The sequence below is a fragment of the Dipteris shenzhenensis genome, chromosome 25, assembly GCF_047967505.1.
Source record: "Dipteris shenzhenensis isolate YYH24624 ecotype China chromosome 25, Dip_SZ_1.0, whole genome shotgun sequence".
In the NCBI taxonomy this organism is placed as follows: Eukaryota; Viridiplantae; Streptophyta; class Polypodiopsida; order Gleicheniales; family Dipteridaceae; genus Dipteris; species Dipteris shenzhenensis.
Window position 1 is genome coordinate 18,581,796 of NC_141620.1, and position 17,881 is coordinate 18,599,676.

Here is a 17,881-nt window from a genome sequence, read left to right on the forward strand (position 1 = left end):
TTGAGGAGAAGCTCACGCAGTATACTTTAGAATGATTACTTGGTTGCATGTATGTATAGAGCAAAATTTTGATGTTTTTGAATAAATTGCTATATCCTATGGTCTTCAGGATGCATGCAACATAGCACTTATAATGCTTTAAGGGTCTCGTTTCACATCCTTATTCCATAATTTTTTGCTCTCATGTTCAATTTGGAATGTGTACTATAGCTTGAAGACAAAGTTTGCTAAATTCCGTTGAGCAATGCATAAGTTATGGGTCATGCAATATACCCATATACAGAAAAGTCCCTGAACCTCACTAAAAAATGGCTACACCCAAGCAAACAATGACCCTTTCCATATGTCAAGAAGCTTCAGTACTTCATCCACTCTCTTTGTAATCCAAGATTTGATACTATGGAAATAGGAGACAAGATCTTGCTGTACTGAGCTGACATAGTTGTCATTTCTACCATTGTACTTCCCCAATAAGCTTTACAAAGTCACACGTTGTATCCTCCCTTTATATTTAGTAACTCATAGTCTCTTAACCTCCTTCTTTAAGCATTGACTAGCTTGCAGTCTCATCCCTCGAGAAATGTTTCCATCTTGATTGAAATAGCAGGTGATGATGTAGCTTTATGCTTGGAATTTAGTATGTTCTTGGTGCTAATCTTGATGCAGAAAGCTCCGCAACCTCTAAATTCTTCAAAACGATTCTACATGCAAAAGTAAAACACAAAAATTGTCTTTAAAGATTCTAGAATAATTTCTTCATTTTAACAACTTTTTAAATTCATTTTGTGAATCTTCTAATCCCGCCTAAAAAACTTATAACACACTATTCAAAAATTTGGACATGTAAAGTCCAATTTCAAAACTAGACTAAAGAAAAGTCCCAAAATCATGAATGCACTCCTAATGTAGTTTTTAAAGCTAACATTAAAAACCAAAGTTTAGTGAAAATACCAAGTACTTGATGAGATTACCAAAATACTTACTATTATGAATATTGTGCTAGTGATGAATAGTTTGCTAATGTAAATTTTAAGCTTGATTAACTATATAATTCTATCTTTTTTAAAGATTACTTAAATTATGTTACAGGGTCAAAAAATTTCCATGAACATTCTACTTTCTATAATTTCTTAAGAACATTAATAGATTGACTAATTCTCTTGCAAAGGCCTATACACCACCTTGGTGTAGAAATACACCCTTAAGTATAAAGTCAAATAAATAAACAATGGATGTAACATTATATAGCCATAAGAGCCACACAGGATGAGAATATATTAGAAATTCTAACATATTTTCTCAGCCCCACCATTGCAGAGAATACAAAATAGGATTATCAACTATACTATTATAGGCCACATAGGCCAAGACCACAAAGGTTTAAATATAATGCAACACAGGTCGAGACCACACTGGTTGAGATATGCCACATAGGTCAAGATATATTGCCACATAGGCTGAGACCCCAAAGGTTAAGATATAATACCACACAAGCCTCGGGGGTTCACTACTAAGAAACCTTTTGTATCACATGTGTTCAAGGGGTATTTAAAAAACCCCTCAACTAAATTTTTTTTGCAAATAAAAACCCCCCTCTTTACTTATGAACTAAGTGATTTTCTTATAAAGTTGAATAAAAAGCCCCTCTTGTTACTGTAATTCTTTTAAAATTTCCCAATTTACTAAATTAAAATACCCCTCCTTTTGAATGCACATGGTACACTAGAATCTCGCAAGGTGAAGTCCGACCCGAGACACATGTCAAGACCACACAGGTCATGATGGACTACATAAAATGATAGGCTCATCACATAGATGAGCTATGAGTTTCTAAGATGAAGCTACGACACACGCAGATGATGTAAGAAGATCTATCAAGAGATGGCAACACACGCATAGCATGGCACGAGCTAGTTGATATCTTATGAAGACTAGTGAGTGTGTTGCCTTGATTACAACATCAATAAAAATAGAAAACACATGACTAGAAGATTTCATCATTAGTCGAGGATCTCTTATTTTCTCAATAACCCACTCTTCCACCACTGACTCCACATCTATATCCTCAATATAATTACAATGAAGGAAGAAATTACACGTCTGTATCCTCAATGTAATTACAATGAAGGAATAAATTCAAGCACTCAGATATTGTTTGTTAATAATTTCTTTGTGAGTCCCTTATTGTTTATTATACATCCGCATCAAATCTCCCTTACCGAGTGCTGCGATAACAAAGGTTACTTAAGAAGTCTACCACATCTTTTCATGCTTTTGTCATATTCCATAAAAGTTTTTTGCCGCTCTTCTACCTTCATAGTTTCCTCCCTCTGTGCTTGCCTCTACAAATTATATTTATCTCTATCCATCTATGTCAATGGAGAGCCTTCTCAAATTCTAGCATCTCTCTTTGTTGATTGATTAGCAATCCATTGTTTAAGACTATTAATTCATGACTCCACATCTCCTATGATATGGTATACATCCATGGGTGGGGAGATGGAAGAAGAAAGTGTTTGCGAAGGATTAGGATGGAGGAATACCTCACTACCTCAATGTGGAGGGTGAGGAGTGGAGAAAATAAATAGAGAGAGGATGAGAGAATGGGTGAATGTTCAAGTGTGTCGCCTAGAGGAGTTTTGCATAGAGGAGATGAGGATGGGTGAGTGTGAGGTGAAAGGTTTAGAATAAAGTCAGTGGAGCATTGCGAATTGATACTTGGAAGTGAATGCTCTACTTTTAGTGAATGGAGCATTGGGAATGCTCTACTTTTAGTGAGTGAAGTATTGGGAATCGATACTTGGAAGTGAATGCTCTATGTTTAGTGAGTGGAGCATTGGGAATCAATACTTGGAAGTGAAAGATTACAAACATATTTTGCTCATCACACATTTAATATTTCCTAATAATTGCATCATCACCATAAAATAATATGCAATGTGAAATAATGAAATGGAAATCATGAATAAATGGCACTCATGTAATAAGTAACATTTAATGTAATCAGCAGAAACAACATTATGATTCAATACATCATTGTAGAAACAAAAATGATCATCATAATTAACAAGGCCATGTACACTAGAGTGGTCTCTTGTGATGCTTCCTCTAGCGTTTAGCATCATATAACTACATCACAAGACTACCATAATGCAATGGTCCCTTGACTTGCACCTTCTTACTAGTATTTGCTAGAGCTACAGGATATTCCACCTCCTTATTAGTATCTTTTGGTGCTTTAGGCTCTTCCACCTCCTTCCTAGGATCCACTAGATCTGCTGGCCATTCCTTATTAGCATCTTTAATACCAAATGGTCCATATCATGGGGCTATGGATAACATTCCAATTTGATGGTGCTTTGCTGGGGGTATCTCCCAACAAGATGTAAGCATAGTTAAAAGGAACAAAAGTTATGTGTCTGTGATGTGTCCCAAAGAGATTTGGAAAAACTACAATTAAGGAAAAGATGAGATATATCTTCATGAGCCCTATGGTAGTGTTTGCACAAACCATCCCCCAGACCTATCTTCCTTGCCCAACTAGCTATCTAGACACCCTTGTGGAGAATTAGCTAGACAAGGAAAGACTGCTTTTCAAGAACATGTTTATCCCACACCCTTTCAAATCTCTTCGTCCACACTTTGTTTGACTCTCTTCTATGCCATTTCTAATTGAGGTGACTGATAAGCTCTTTGTGTCCTTCCGTCAAGATGGGAATAACATCCAACTGAGCCATGCTCCTATAGTCCACTTCAAAGGTAGCCTTCAAGCCTCCACTCAAGCCTACAAATGGAGGCTCCTTCTACACGCAGGAAACTATAATAGCAAAATGATGGGCTCCTTCCATGCCTGCGACCAAGCTCTACATGACACGTAGGCTATTCATGCATAGGCTATATCTCCAAGAACTATAGATCCTACCATTCGAAGAAATCATGATGGCTCTCCTTGCAAACAACCTCTTCTACCATTGGAAGATATCGTGATGGCTCTCCTTGTAAACAGCCTCTTCAATGCCTCCAACGGCCCCCACAGATGCGCATCCACAAGACCTCTCCAGAACTTTGTCTCCTTCATCGACTCCTTCTAGTGCTCCAGTGCTCTAACTCACACCAATGCCTCACAACTGGCTTCACGGTGGACTTCAGCATGGCTGCATCAGCACTCTAGCCACATCTTTCCAACATCTACGAAGCTTCAGCCTATCTCCAAGAGCTCAGAGCTCCAGGTGACATAGAGCCCATAGCATCCATCGATGCCCACACTCCAAAACTCCAAACAGCGGTGACACCCATGGCTCTCCACCATTAAGCCTTCTCCAACAACAGATAGCACCTTATCTCTCCACAAACCAAACCCTTGAGTCAATAGTAACTAGGATACAGTTAAGTATGGATAGGGTTGGTTAATCCAACCATCGGTCAAATTAACCCAAGGTTGGGTTACACAGGAAATGGTGGTCGAATTTCAGACACATGGCACCATGTATTTGTGACACATGGCATCTTATCCTCACTTGCCACATCATTAACTTCCACCTCATCCAAGTCAGTGACAGGTTAGCTTTGACTACTAGTCAACTACCCCCCAGGTCAGCAAGCTAAAGTCAAAGTGCCACATCATCCTTTGACCAGTCAACTTGCCACCTTAGTAGAGGGCTCCATAGGCACAGTCACTGCATGTAATCCCTGGCTGCCACATCATCATTGAGCACATTTGCACTCCTTTTGCCCCTCCACATAGATCAAGTCATATCTCTTGATCCAGGAAGAATTTGAGGGTGCTCCAGAAAGGAAAATCGATCGATTTTTCCTTCTCTACATTCTCATCACATCAACATACATTTCAGCACAAGTTACACTCACTTTTGAGCTTCGCCAACAAATCCACTTCCTACACACACATCAGCCTCTACATCAATGCATCTGACCTAGCACTTAAAAAGAACAAAAGAAAAGAAGTTATTTGTTGTTCTTTCATCGATCAATGGTTGGTATCAATCTAGATCAAAGTAGACTAGATTGCCATAGAGGGGACACTTTGAATCTCCCCAAGTTGCCAATCTAAGCCATACCGAGCTTAGGCAGAATGGGATAAGAAAGATAAGTACGCATATCATTTAATCAAGCAAAATGTGCAAGATGTCATGCTAAGACATCTCAACACCATCAAGACATCAAAAGAAGCATGGGATATGTTTGTAGCTCTCTAGGAGTCAAAGAACACTTCTAGGATTCTCACATTGAGAAACCAAATCAACCAGAGTTTCCACAATAGCAGCGAAACCGGTCATGCTTACATACTCCAGATCAAAGACTAGAACAATTAACCTATAGTAGGAGGAGAGACTATGAATCCAGCAGAAATGGTTCAAGGCATCCTGAGTGGACTAGGAGAGGGATACAAGAACCGAGTCTAGAGTATTGCCATTCAATGGCGAATTCCAACACTGGAAGAACTTTAGTCAGTCTTACTTGGTGAAGAACTTAGGACGCAAGCCATTCAAGCATGCAAAGGTCGTTCTAATGATCATGCATTCACAGCTTCAGACAAAAGCAAAGGCAGAGGAGGATCATTCCAGAGAAGTGGTCATCATCACCAAAGTTAGAATCAGCATCACCATCATCCTCAGCAACATCAAAATCAGTAAAGAGGAAATCATTCCAATCAAGGAAGATTCCAAGGACAAGGGAATGCATCCACCAACATGTCAAACATCCGATGCAACTACTGTCATAAGTTTGGACACTATGACAGAGATTGCCGCAAGAAGCAGTACAACCAAGGTGGTCAATCCAACAATAATCGAGGGAATTTTTGCGCAAAGGAAATCATTGTGGTGGACATTCTAGTCACAGTCATTTTGCAAATGAACATGGGAATATGTTTCTTGCAAATGAGGAAATGCAATAAATTGATACAGTGTACCTAGACATTGATTAGAATCCAAAAGAGGATTTCAGCTTATCAAGTTGACCAAGCGGAACAGGATCCTTGGTACATCAACAATGACACATCATCTCACATGACAAATCATCAGGAATGGTTCGTAGAGATGAAACCATTAGAAGGTCAAAAGAATGTCATCTACACAATAAATAATACCCCAAATCCAATTCAAGGGACAAGAGTTGTTCCTATGAACAATTTGACTGATATGAAAGGATTGGTAAAAGATGTACTCTACATTTCGAAGCTCAGCAAGAACCTTTTGCAGTAGGTCAAATGATAGAACACAACTACCGAGTCATCTTCTATGGAGATGAAAGCACTATCAAAGATAAATCCAAAAGATGTCAGCTAGTAGCAAAAGGTATCAAGGAAGGATGATTGTACATAATGCTAACTACAGTACCAGATAATCATGCCATGTCAGCTCCAACTGCAACAGAAGCCACTATTTGCAAAATGGCACAAGAGATATGTGGTCTTAGCATGGGAAGGTGACACAAAAAGAATCGTCCGGGACAATGTGCTTTCAACATGTGTTCTCAGCGCAAAACAAATGAAAACATATTGTTTAAATATTAACGTAATAACAATATTTTGAAAGGTAGTTACAAGATTCTGCCAGGCCGTTATGCCGTTGAGGGACGTGGGTAGTGGGAGGGATAATTTGCATTTTTCGCCATCCCTCCCTAGCTTTGCTTTGCGTTCCAGAAGATGCCTATGGTCTCTATCTTTCATGTGTATGCTCAACCAAGATGCTACTACACCTGTCCCTATAGCTACACTCCAGGAAAGCGGCTTGTTCTCTTGAGATCACATGATTGTATGAGCTGCACATTTATCGCTTGTGGAAGCAGGAAAAAGCCAAAGGTGTCAGATGATTACTTGTCTCTTCCACAAGTTTATGAAGAAGGTTTGGGAATGAAAACAAAGCACTTTGAGCGAGAAGGTTCTCGACATCCAAAAATACAAAGCATGAGCGAAATTTTTGCACCAAGAGGTCTCTGTGCCTGTGGTTTGTAACTCAAGAACTAGTTACGCAAGCCCGAGGCTTGCTCCTAGCCAATTGTGGGTGTCTTGGACCAGCTCTAGGAGCAAGACTTATTACAATACTTCATGCCTACAAACTGGTACTAAAAGCTTTAGGAGGTACTACTCGAAGCTTTCCTCTTCCATTGTGAAATCGACCATGATTGAGCACGTGTTTGAGATGCTAGAAGCAGTTGATGAGGGTCTTGGTCAAGTTGTGTGGCTGTAGAGCTTCCCAACATTCCACTATGATCAAGATTGCAGCAAATCCTATGTATGTTGGAGCTGAATTTTGCCCCCAGCACACCGCTTTGTGATTGCCTGACCTTAAGGCATAGGAAAATGAATAGCTTGCTGTGATCACAGAGAATATCAAAGCTGCTTCAATCACTACAGATTTTTCTTCACAGAGGTATGGAAGATGCCATGTAATCTGTGGGTGTGGACTGTTTCAGACCTTTACATGTCCAGACAGAGGACATTTTGTTAGGGACAATGTCTTCCCAAAACCCTATGAGCCTAGGACAGGGAGGTACATCTGCCACGACAATATCATCCTTTTGTTCCCAAGAAAGGAAGACTATAAGGGCTTGGGAAGCATCAAGGAAGAGGGAACAAAGAAGAAGAAAGAAATATAAGTTGGATGAGGAAGATGATTTTAGTACAATGATAGAAAATATTGTGTTGTTTATACAAAAGAAATTAGCATCATCTTCAAAGAAGAAAGGTTTAGAGGTACTTCAGCAAGTGCTTCGTGACCCGTGCATCTCAAAGTATACAGGGGACCAGAATGCAAGTGCAACACTGCTTTTTGCTCTAAAAGAATCTCTACAAATCCTAAAGTATCCCAGATCAAGCGATGAATTGTTTGTCAAAAGAAGCACTCTCACTTGCTTGTTAAATGCATTGCCAAGAGACCATGAGGTATCCATTGGCCAACTCTCTAGAATTTTAGATATACATCCAAGAGCTTTTCATCATGCCCATCAAATTCTTTCCTGCAATGAAGCTGGAGAGAAGCTTCCACTAGATTTATGCAAACGTCAGCTTCCAGTTTGTGCTTTTGATGAGGAAGTCACGGAACTTGTCAACTTTTGGACAGAGAACACTCGAGTGTCTCCAATCACAAAGGATATATGTCACCAACATGTTGCTAGAAAGCAATTTACTGAGCATCCAACTCATTTTCTCGAAGAGTCATAGGTAGGATTTTCATGTTTGTCTTGTGCCTAAATCCTTTCTATGTGCTTTTATATGCATGGTTGTGCTTTTTATTATTTTTTTGTGCTTTCATGTGCTTGTATGTGCTTTTGTGCTGTTCTTTTATGTGCTTTGTGCTTTTCGAGTTCATATGCTTTCATGTGCTTGGTTGTGCATTTTTGTGCTTTCATGTGCTTTTGTGGTGTGGTTTTGTGTGGTTTTATATTCTTGGTTGTGCTTTTTTATGCATTCATGTGCTTTCATTTGCTTTTGTGGTGTGCTTTTATGTGCTTTTTTAATTCTTTCATGTGCTTTTATATTCTTTGTGTGCTTTTTTGTGCTTTCAAGTGCTTGTGTGGTGTGCTTTTGTGTGCTTTTATATTCTTGGTTGTGCTCCAGTAATATTGCGATATGCCTTATTGCAAATCTTTTTTCCATTTACGAGAGGTTTTACCTTTTGTCTTGAACTTAGCCTTTTATTGCCATTCCGAAGAAAGCAAGAGAGACTTGTGAGAAGGTATTCATTTCTTTCGCTTCCTCTTCTTTGCCACATGTGTCCTCTGTTGGGATATCTCAAGGTGTATGCCTCAGGCACACCTTATGTTTCTATGTGTGAGTGCTAGAGGCACAGTTAGGTGCCCATAAGCACAGTTAGGTGGTGGAGAGCCACATAGGATGATTGAGTGAATCTAGGAGCAGATTGAGGAGATGATTGTGGAGCTTTGAGGTCATCAGTGATGTCAGTGACCTTGTATGAGGTGCCTACTTAAGGACCTCTTTCTTCTTCATTCTATAAGTAAGTATTCTGAGTTTGTGTCTACTCTACTCTTTCCCTTAAGTATTCCAACATGGTATCAGAGCCATTTGATCCCCCTTGAGCCCATTTCTGCCACATCATCATCTTCTTCCTCTTCTTCTTCTTCACCATCTCTCCCTCTTCTTCCAAAAATTTGCTTGAGCTTGTTCTCCTCCAATTCTCACCCATTTCCCACGCCCTTCCAGCTGGAGATCCCTCTTGTTGGGGCAAATTTTGGGCTGCAAGCAATTGAAGAACTACACGCTCTGCTGGTCGCCATTGCACGAAGTTCATCGAATCTTCTTCCTACATTTTCTCTGCGCCTGCTCCGTCTTTGTCTAATTCCTTTCAGGGCAAGCTTCTCCATACCTAGAGCTACCTTGTGCTAAAATCTGAGCAGCAATGGCTGCATATTGAAGGAGAAAACAGAGAAAAACCAGTCGACTTTGTTCAAGAAGATGAAGGCGACCTGACGCGTTTTTTCGCCTCTTCTTCCCAGAGGTTCTACTGTGGTATACCAGCTTTCTTTTGCCTCAAAAAGCCCCCTTTCTTTTGCTTTGAAGAGTGTGCTATGAGCCCTCCAAGTTCAGCTCTCTAGTTTTGACAGTTTTGACATGCTTTTGAAAATGATGCTACATAAAATGCTACTCTAGCATTTCTGGTCTTTTGAAGTTTTCAATAACTTCACTACAAGTGTTGCTTCAGTTTTGTTTTGACTTGCCAGACCTGGTTGTGATTGGAAAGTGTTTATTTCATCCACTTCTATGAAGCATGCAAAAAGAAGCATCATTGTTTGAAATCTAGTCACTACTATTTGCTACATCAAGTGCTCATATTTTGGAAGTCTCTCAGTTATTTTTGCCTTGTAAGAGAGATAGACACTGCCCAATATTTGGGTTAGACCCTCTCATGGCTACCTTATATAATCTTGAGAAGTTCAATGGAAAGGGCTTCCATACATGGCAAATGAAGGTGAAATTTGCATTGATGCGGGAGAACTTATGGGGACTTGTCAAACCTACTCCTACCGCTTCTTCTACGGCCTCCAATGCTGGACCATCTTCAACTCCGACACGACCGGCAAGGGATCCAGCAAGAGAAGAAAAAGCATATGGTATAATTGCTTTAGCTTTGGGTGATGATTACATACATCATATCTCTGACTTGGAGTCTCCTTCGGAAGCTTGGCAGAAGCTAGACATGATTTTTGGTGCAAGTTCTCACATCTCTAAACTATCACTTAAAATCTCTTTCTTTGAATTAAAGATGGCAAGTGATACTACTTTAGCTGCTCATGTCAACTATATGCGGAGTCTTATGACTCAATTAGCTTCTATCAACTCTCCTATCACCCCTGATGATGCTATGGCAGTGTTACTTAAGAGTATGCCTGAAAGTTTTGATCACATTGTTAGCACTTTGAAGAATCTTCCCAATCCTAACCTTGAAGGCATTATCTCTGCTCTCCAAGAAGAAGAAAGGCATATGGAGGTAAGGAAAGGCAATGACACTGCTTATGTTATGAAATTCCAGAAGGGCAAGTATACTCCTTGCAATCACTGTGGAAAGACAAATCACCTTTCAAAGGACTGCTTCAAAGTTAATCCATGCAAGCACTGTGGCAAAAACAACCATAGTGAGAAGTTTTGCAGAGCCAAAGCAAAGACAGAAAATGCAAATCTACTTACAGTTAATGAGCCTCCACAAGATGAGGCATCCTTTGAAGATTATGCATTTTAAACACATCTCTATATATGCTCCAGATCTCTCTTTTTATGTCAAGGTACTCAGCCTGGATAGTCCTCCAAAATGAATGCAAATAAACTATTGTGTTTTGTGTGTTTTGTAAACACCTCTGGTCACCTTATGATGTAGGCCATGTGTATGTTTTGTTCCATGGTACCTCCTGCAGACATTGTGTGCATGTACATGCAGGGGAGATAACCATTGGAAGGTCTTTTCTGTATCCCTTTTTGTTTACCTTACACCCAAGGGAACCCTTGCTAGCATGAGAACCTAGCCATAGATTTATCCTTGACCACCATGAGATGGCATGAGAAACTATGAGACTAGATGTATCCTTGACATAGCCTGAGGCATTTCCTTGAGGGGGGGTTTGTTGGGATATCTCAAGGTGTATGCCTCAGGCACACCTTATGTTTCTATGTGTGAGTGCTAGAGGCACAGTTAGGTGCCCATAAGCACAGTTAGGTGGTGGAGAGCCACATAGGATGATTGAGTGAATCTAGGAGCAGATTGAGGAGATGATTGTGGAGCTTTGAGGTCATCACTGATGTCAGTGACCTTGTATGAGGTGCCTACTTAAGGACCTCTTTCTTCTTCATTCTATAAGCAAGTATTCTGAGTTTGTGTCTACTCTACTCTTTCCCTTAAGTATTCCAACATCCTCTACATTCTGGGATGTCTACAAGATCAATGAAGTGCATACATCTTCACTTGCAACATAGATATCCCAATGCATTTAACATGTTCTCCTCTTTCATTACTTTCTTCCTCTTCGGTTGCTTTTGTGAATTTGCCTAGATTCGCTTTCTCCTCATGCATTTGTATGACCGTTTTTGTTCCTCGTGCACGTTGTTATCTGTATTTATGGACTTCTTTTCCTCACATTTGTTTGTAACCAAGCATCCATGATTGGTCGTTGCATCCTTGTCCATATCACAATCAAAGGTAAATACTGAATAATCCTCTGTTGATCTCATCCTCATTTTTAACATACTCTTAGGGCCATTCAATGAATTCAATATTCTACGAGAGTATTGAAAACCTTGAAACTCTTCCACTCCTTAGAGAACATCGCTCATTGGGACATCTTGCATGGCTTTCACAAATCCACAAGTTTGATTGACACCAAGTTTGTTAATATGCATGAACTCACCCATACCCGGCAAGACATCGCTATTGAAACCGTTGCCCTTCTCACTGTGCAAGAATTCATTCACCCCAGATAAGGCTTTGCTTCTAAAATCTTTTTGTTTCTCAGAACCAATGAACTCATCCACTCCAGATAAGATGTCACTGCTATAATTGAGTACATTGAAATCATCCACATTTGAAGTGATAGAGCTTGGCACATGGGCATGCTTTTTAGGTCCTTTGATATTGTAGTATACCTTATCTTTATGATTGAAAACCACGTGCCTCTTTCTCATGTTTAAAAATTGCATGCTCCATCTCATATTCTTGCCTACCTCATAGTAGGGATCACATAAGGATGTTATGTTATCAACCAAACCATCATCAGTGACTTTTAGAATCCTCATTTGTGCAAATGACTATTGCTCCACTTGTTCAAATCCCAATACTTCACCTTCTGCTACATTCTTATTTGCAAATGACCTCATTTGTAAAATGTCTCCTACAGTAAAATCCAAGGTGGTGCACTTTGTATTCTTAATAATGTCTGTTGCATAAGTCTCGTCTCTGTCCCATGCTATAAATGATTTGTTGGATGTATTGTAGGGCATAACATCTCCAACTGTTTCCATATCTCCACATTTATACTTAACTCAACATGTACGCTAAGAATCTTTGATACAGTAACTACCACCTTATCTTTGCCAAGTCTTCGAAAGTGGCAAACTGAATTGGGATCACTATCATGGATTATAGCAAATGCAACTACTTCTCTTTTGCTACATAAAATCACATCCATCTCTGGAACAAAATCTATAGCCATCTCCTTTGTGAGAGTCATTTGCAAGCAAGCTGCAGCGACAACAATTACATAAATATTAGTCTCTTCTTAATAATCTACTCATTTATTATAATTTTTAATTAGTACTTAATTTATTTAAAGTTATCCGATCAAGTACTTATCGGATGGACACGACACTTTGCATGCAACTCAATGATACCTTGGTTGAGGTGTGTGCAAAGTATTGTGCCTATCGGATATGATTTGCATGGTATATCGCGCATTAAACACCGTTTGTGCCTCAGTGTCATGCACAACCATAAAAAAACACGCTTTTAGGTGTGTTATCCGACCAAGTGCTTATCGGATGGGTGTACCACTTTGCATGCAACTCAATACAACTGCTTCTGAGATGCATGCAAAGTATTGTGCCCATCGGATATTCTTTTCATGGTCAAGGGAGCATTAAATACCATTTTTGCCTTAGTGTCATGCACAACCATCAAAAGTTATTCAAACAAGTGGTTATCGGATGGGGGAACCTCTTTGCACACAAGTCAATACCACCTACGTTGAGGTGCACAGAAAGAATTGTGCCCATCAAATATGATTTGCATTGTCAATCACACATTATACACCATTTTCGTCCTTGTGATATGCACTACCGTCAAAAAACGCGCTCCTAGGTGCGTTATCCAAACAAGTACTTATGGTATGGGCACATCACTTTGCATGAAACTCAACACCACATAGGTTGAGGCATATGCAAAGTAATGTGCTCATCAGATATGCTTTACATAGGAAATCATTCATTATACACCATTTTTTCCCTTAGTGTCATGCACAACTATAAAAAAAACACTATCCTAGATGTGTTATATGCGAACAAGTACTTCTGGGATGGGTGCACCACTTTGCATGTAAGTCAATTCCACCTATTTTAAGGTGTGTTCAAAGTATTGTGCCCATCGGATATGCTTTGCATTGTTGATCAAGCATGTTATTCAAACAAGTACTTATCGGATGGGGGCTCAACTTTGCATGCAAGTCAAGTTAACCTAGGTTGAGATGCGTGCAAAGTATTGTGGCCATCGGATATGCTTTGCATGGTTAATCACGCATTATACACCATTTTTTCCCTAGTGTTATGCACATCCATAAAAAACACGCTCTTAGGTGTGTTATCCGACCAAGTACTTATCACATGGGTGTGTCTCTTTACAAACAAGTCAATACCACCTAGGTTGAGGTGCAGGTAAAGATTGTGCCCATCATATATGCATTGCATGGTCGATTGAGCATTAAATACCATTTTTTCCTTAGTGTCAAGCTCGGGGGGGTCACTCATCATATGTACCCCTATCACGTGAGTTCAACAGAAGGATATTTTTTATTTCTAAAATTTACAAAAATAAATATACATAAGGGACTATTTAAAATGGTTTTGGAAAAAATTTACAGATTTGTATAGAAAAGGGGTACATTTTATTAATGAAAAAATTTACAGATAAGGGATTTTAAATATAGGCCTTGAACGCACGTGATATAGAGGGTTTATACATAGTGACCCCCCTGAGGTGTCAAGCACATCCGTAAAAAAACATGCTCCTAAGTGTGTTATCTGATCAAGTACTTATCGGATGGACACACCACTTTACATGCAGCATAATAAAACCTAGGTTGAGGCACATGAAAAGAATTGTGCCCATCGGATATATGCTTTACATGGTATATCATGCATTAAACACCGCTTGTGCCTCAGTGTCACGCAAAACCATAAAAAAGGTGTGTTTTCTGACCAAGTGCTTATTGGATGGGTGTAACACTTTCCAAACAACTCAATACCACTGCTTTTGAGGGACATGCAAAGTATTGTGCCCATCCGATATGCTTTTCATGGCCGAGAGAGCATTAAATACCGTTTTCGCCATAATGTCATGCACAACTGTCAAAAAACACGGTCCTATGTGTGTTATTCAAACAAGTGCTTATTGGATGGAGGAACCTCTTTGCACACAAGTCAATACCGCCTATGTAGAGGTTTGTGCAAAGTATTATGCCCATTGGATATGATTTGCATTATCAATCACGCATTATACACCATTTTCCTCCTTGTGATATCCACTACCATCAAAAAATGTGCTCCTAGGTGTGTTATCCGAACAAGTACTTATGGTATGGGCACGTCACTTTGCATGAAACTCAACACCACATAGTTTGAGGCATATTCAAAGTATTGTGAACATCAGATATGCTTTGCATAGGCAATCATGCATTATATACCGTTTTTGCCTTAGTGTCATGCACAACCATTAAAAAACATAGTCCTAGATGTGTTATTTGAACAAGTACTTATGGGATGGGCGCACCACTTTGCATGTAAGTAAATTCCACCTAGTTTAAGGTGTGTGCAAAGTATTTTGCCCATCGAATATGCTTTGCATTGTCGATCAAGCATAAAACACCGTTTTTGCCTTCATGATGCACAACCATAAAAAAACATGGTCCTAAGTGTGTTATTCAAACAAGTACTTGTTGGATGGGGCTCCACTTTGCATGCAAGTCAAGTTCAACTCGTTCAAAGTATTGTGCCCATCGAATATGATTTGCATGGTCAATCACACACTATACACCATTTTTCTCCTAGTGTGATGCACATCCGTAAAACAACACTCTCTTAGGTGTGTTATCCGACCAAGTACTTATCAGATGGGTGTGCCTCTTTGCAAACAAGTCAATACCACCTAGGTTAAGGTGTAGGTAAATTATTGTGCCCACTGTGTATGCATTGCATGGTTGATTAAACATTAAATACCATTTTTGCCTTAGTGTCAAGCATATTTGTAAAAAAACACGCTCCTAGGTGTGTTATCCGATCAAGTACTTATTGGATGGACATGCCACTTTGCATGCAACTCAATAGCACCCAAATTGAGGCGTTTATGAATTAATGTGCCCATCGGATATTCTTTGCATGGTATATCATGCATTAAACACCGTTTGTGCCTCAGTGTCATGCATAACCATAAAAAAACATGTTTTTAGGTGTGTTATCCGACCAAGTGCTTATCGGATGGGTGTACCACTTTGCATCCAACTCAATACCACTGCTTTTCAGGTGCATGCAAAGTATTGTGCCCATTGGATATGCTTTTCATTGCCGAGGGAGCATTAAATACCGTTTTTGCCTTAGTGTCATGCACATCCGTCAAAAAACACGGTCCTAGGTGTGTTATTCAAACAAGTGCTTATCAGATGTGAGAACCTCTTTGCACACAAGTCAATACCACCTAGGTTGAGGTGCGTGTAAAGTATTGTGCCATTCGGATATACTTTGCATTGTCAATAAAGCATAAAATGCCGTTTTTGTCTTAGTGTCATGCACAACCATAAAAAAACACGATCCTAGGTGTGTTATTCAAATAAGTACTTATCGGATGGGGGCTCCACTTTGCGCACAAGTCAAGTTCAACTAGGTTGAGGTGCGTGCAAAGTATTTTTCCCATCTACGAATATGCTTTGCATGGTCGATCATGCATTATACACCATTTTCCCCCTAGTGATATGCACATCCGTTAAAAAACACGCTCTTAGGTGTGTTATCCGACCAAGTACTTATCGGATGGGTGTGCCTCTTTGCCATAAAGTCAATACAACCTAGGTTGAGGCACAAGAAATGTATTGTGCCCATCGGATATGCTATGCATGGTCGATTGACCATTAAATACCATTTTTGCCTTAGTGTCAAGCACATCTGTAAAAAAACATGGTCCTAGGTGTGTTATCCAATCAAGTACTTATTGAATGGACACGCCACTTTGCATGCAACTCAATAACACGTAGTTTGAGGTGCACACAAACTATTGTGTGAATCGGATATGCTTTGCATGGTATATCAAGCATTAAACATCGCTTGTGTCTTAGTGTCATGCACAACCATAAAAAAACACGTTTTTAGGTGTGTTATCTGACCAAGTGCTTATCGAATGGCTGTACCACTTTGCATGCAACTCAATACCATGGCTTTTTAGGTGCATGCAAAGTATTTTGCCCATCATATATGCTTTGCATGGTCAAGGGAGCATTAAATACCGTTTTTACCTTAGTGTCATGCACAACCATAAAAAAACACATCCTAGGTGTGTTATTCAAACAAGTGCTTATCGGATGGGGGCATCTCTTTGCACACAAGACAATACCATCTAGTATGAGGTGTGTGCAAAGTATTTTTCCCATTAGATATGATTTGCATTGTCAATCACGCCTTATACACCATTTTTATCCTTGTGATATGCACTACCGTCAAAAAACGTGTTCCTAGGTGTGTTATCCGAACAAGTACTTATAGTATGGGCATGTCACTTTGCATGAAACTCAACACCACATAGGTTGAGTCATATGAAAATTATTTTTCCCATCGTATATGCTTTGCATAGGCAATCACACATTATACCCCGTTTTTACCTTAGTGCACAACCGTAAAAAAACATTATCCTAGATGTGTTATTTGAACAGGTACTTATGGGATGGGCATGCCACTTTGCATGTAAGTAAATTCCACCTAGTTTAAGGTGTGTGCAAAGTATTGTGCCCATCTGATATGGTTTGCATTGTTGATCAAGCATAACCGTTTTTGCCCTAGTCTGATCCACAATCATAAAAAAACATGGTCCTAGGTATGTTATTCAAACAAGTACTTATCGGATGGAGGCTCCACTTTGCACACAAGCCAAGTTTAACTAGGTTGAGGTGCATGTAAAGTATTGTGCCCATCGGATATGCTTTGCATGGTCGATCACGCATTATACACCATTTTCCAAGCAATCATGCATTATACACTGTTTTTGCCTTAGTGTCATGCACAACCGTAAAAAAACACGGTCCTAGATGTGTTATTTGAACAAGTACTTGTGGGATGGGCGTGCCACTTTGCATGTAAGTCAATTTCACCTAATTTAAGGTACGTGCAAAGTATTGTGCCCATAGGATATGCTTTGCATTGCCAATCAAGCATAAAACACCGTTTTTGCCTTAGTGTCATGCATAACCATAAAAAAACACGGTCCTAGGTGTGTTATTCAAACAAGTACTTATTGGATGGGGCCTCCACTTTGCATGCAAGTTGAGGTCAACTAGGTTGAGGTTTTTGCAAAGTATTGTGCCCATTGAATATGTTTTGCATGGTCGATCACACATTATACACCGTTTTTTCCTTAGTGATATGCACATCCATAAAAAAACACGCTCT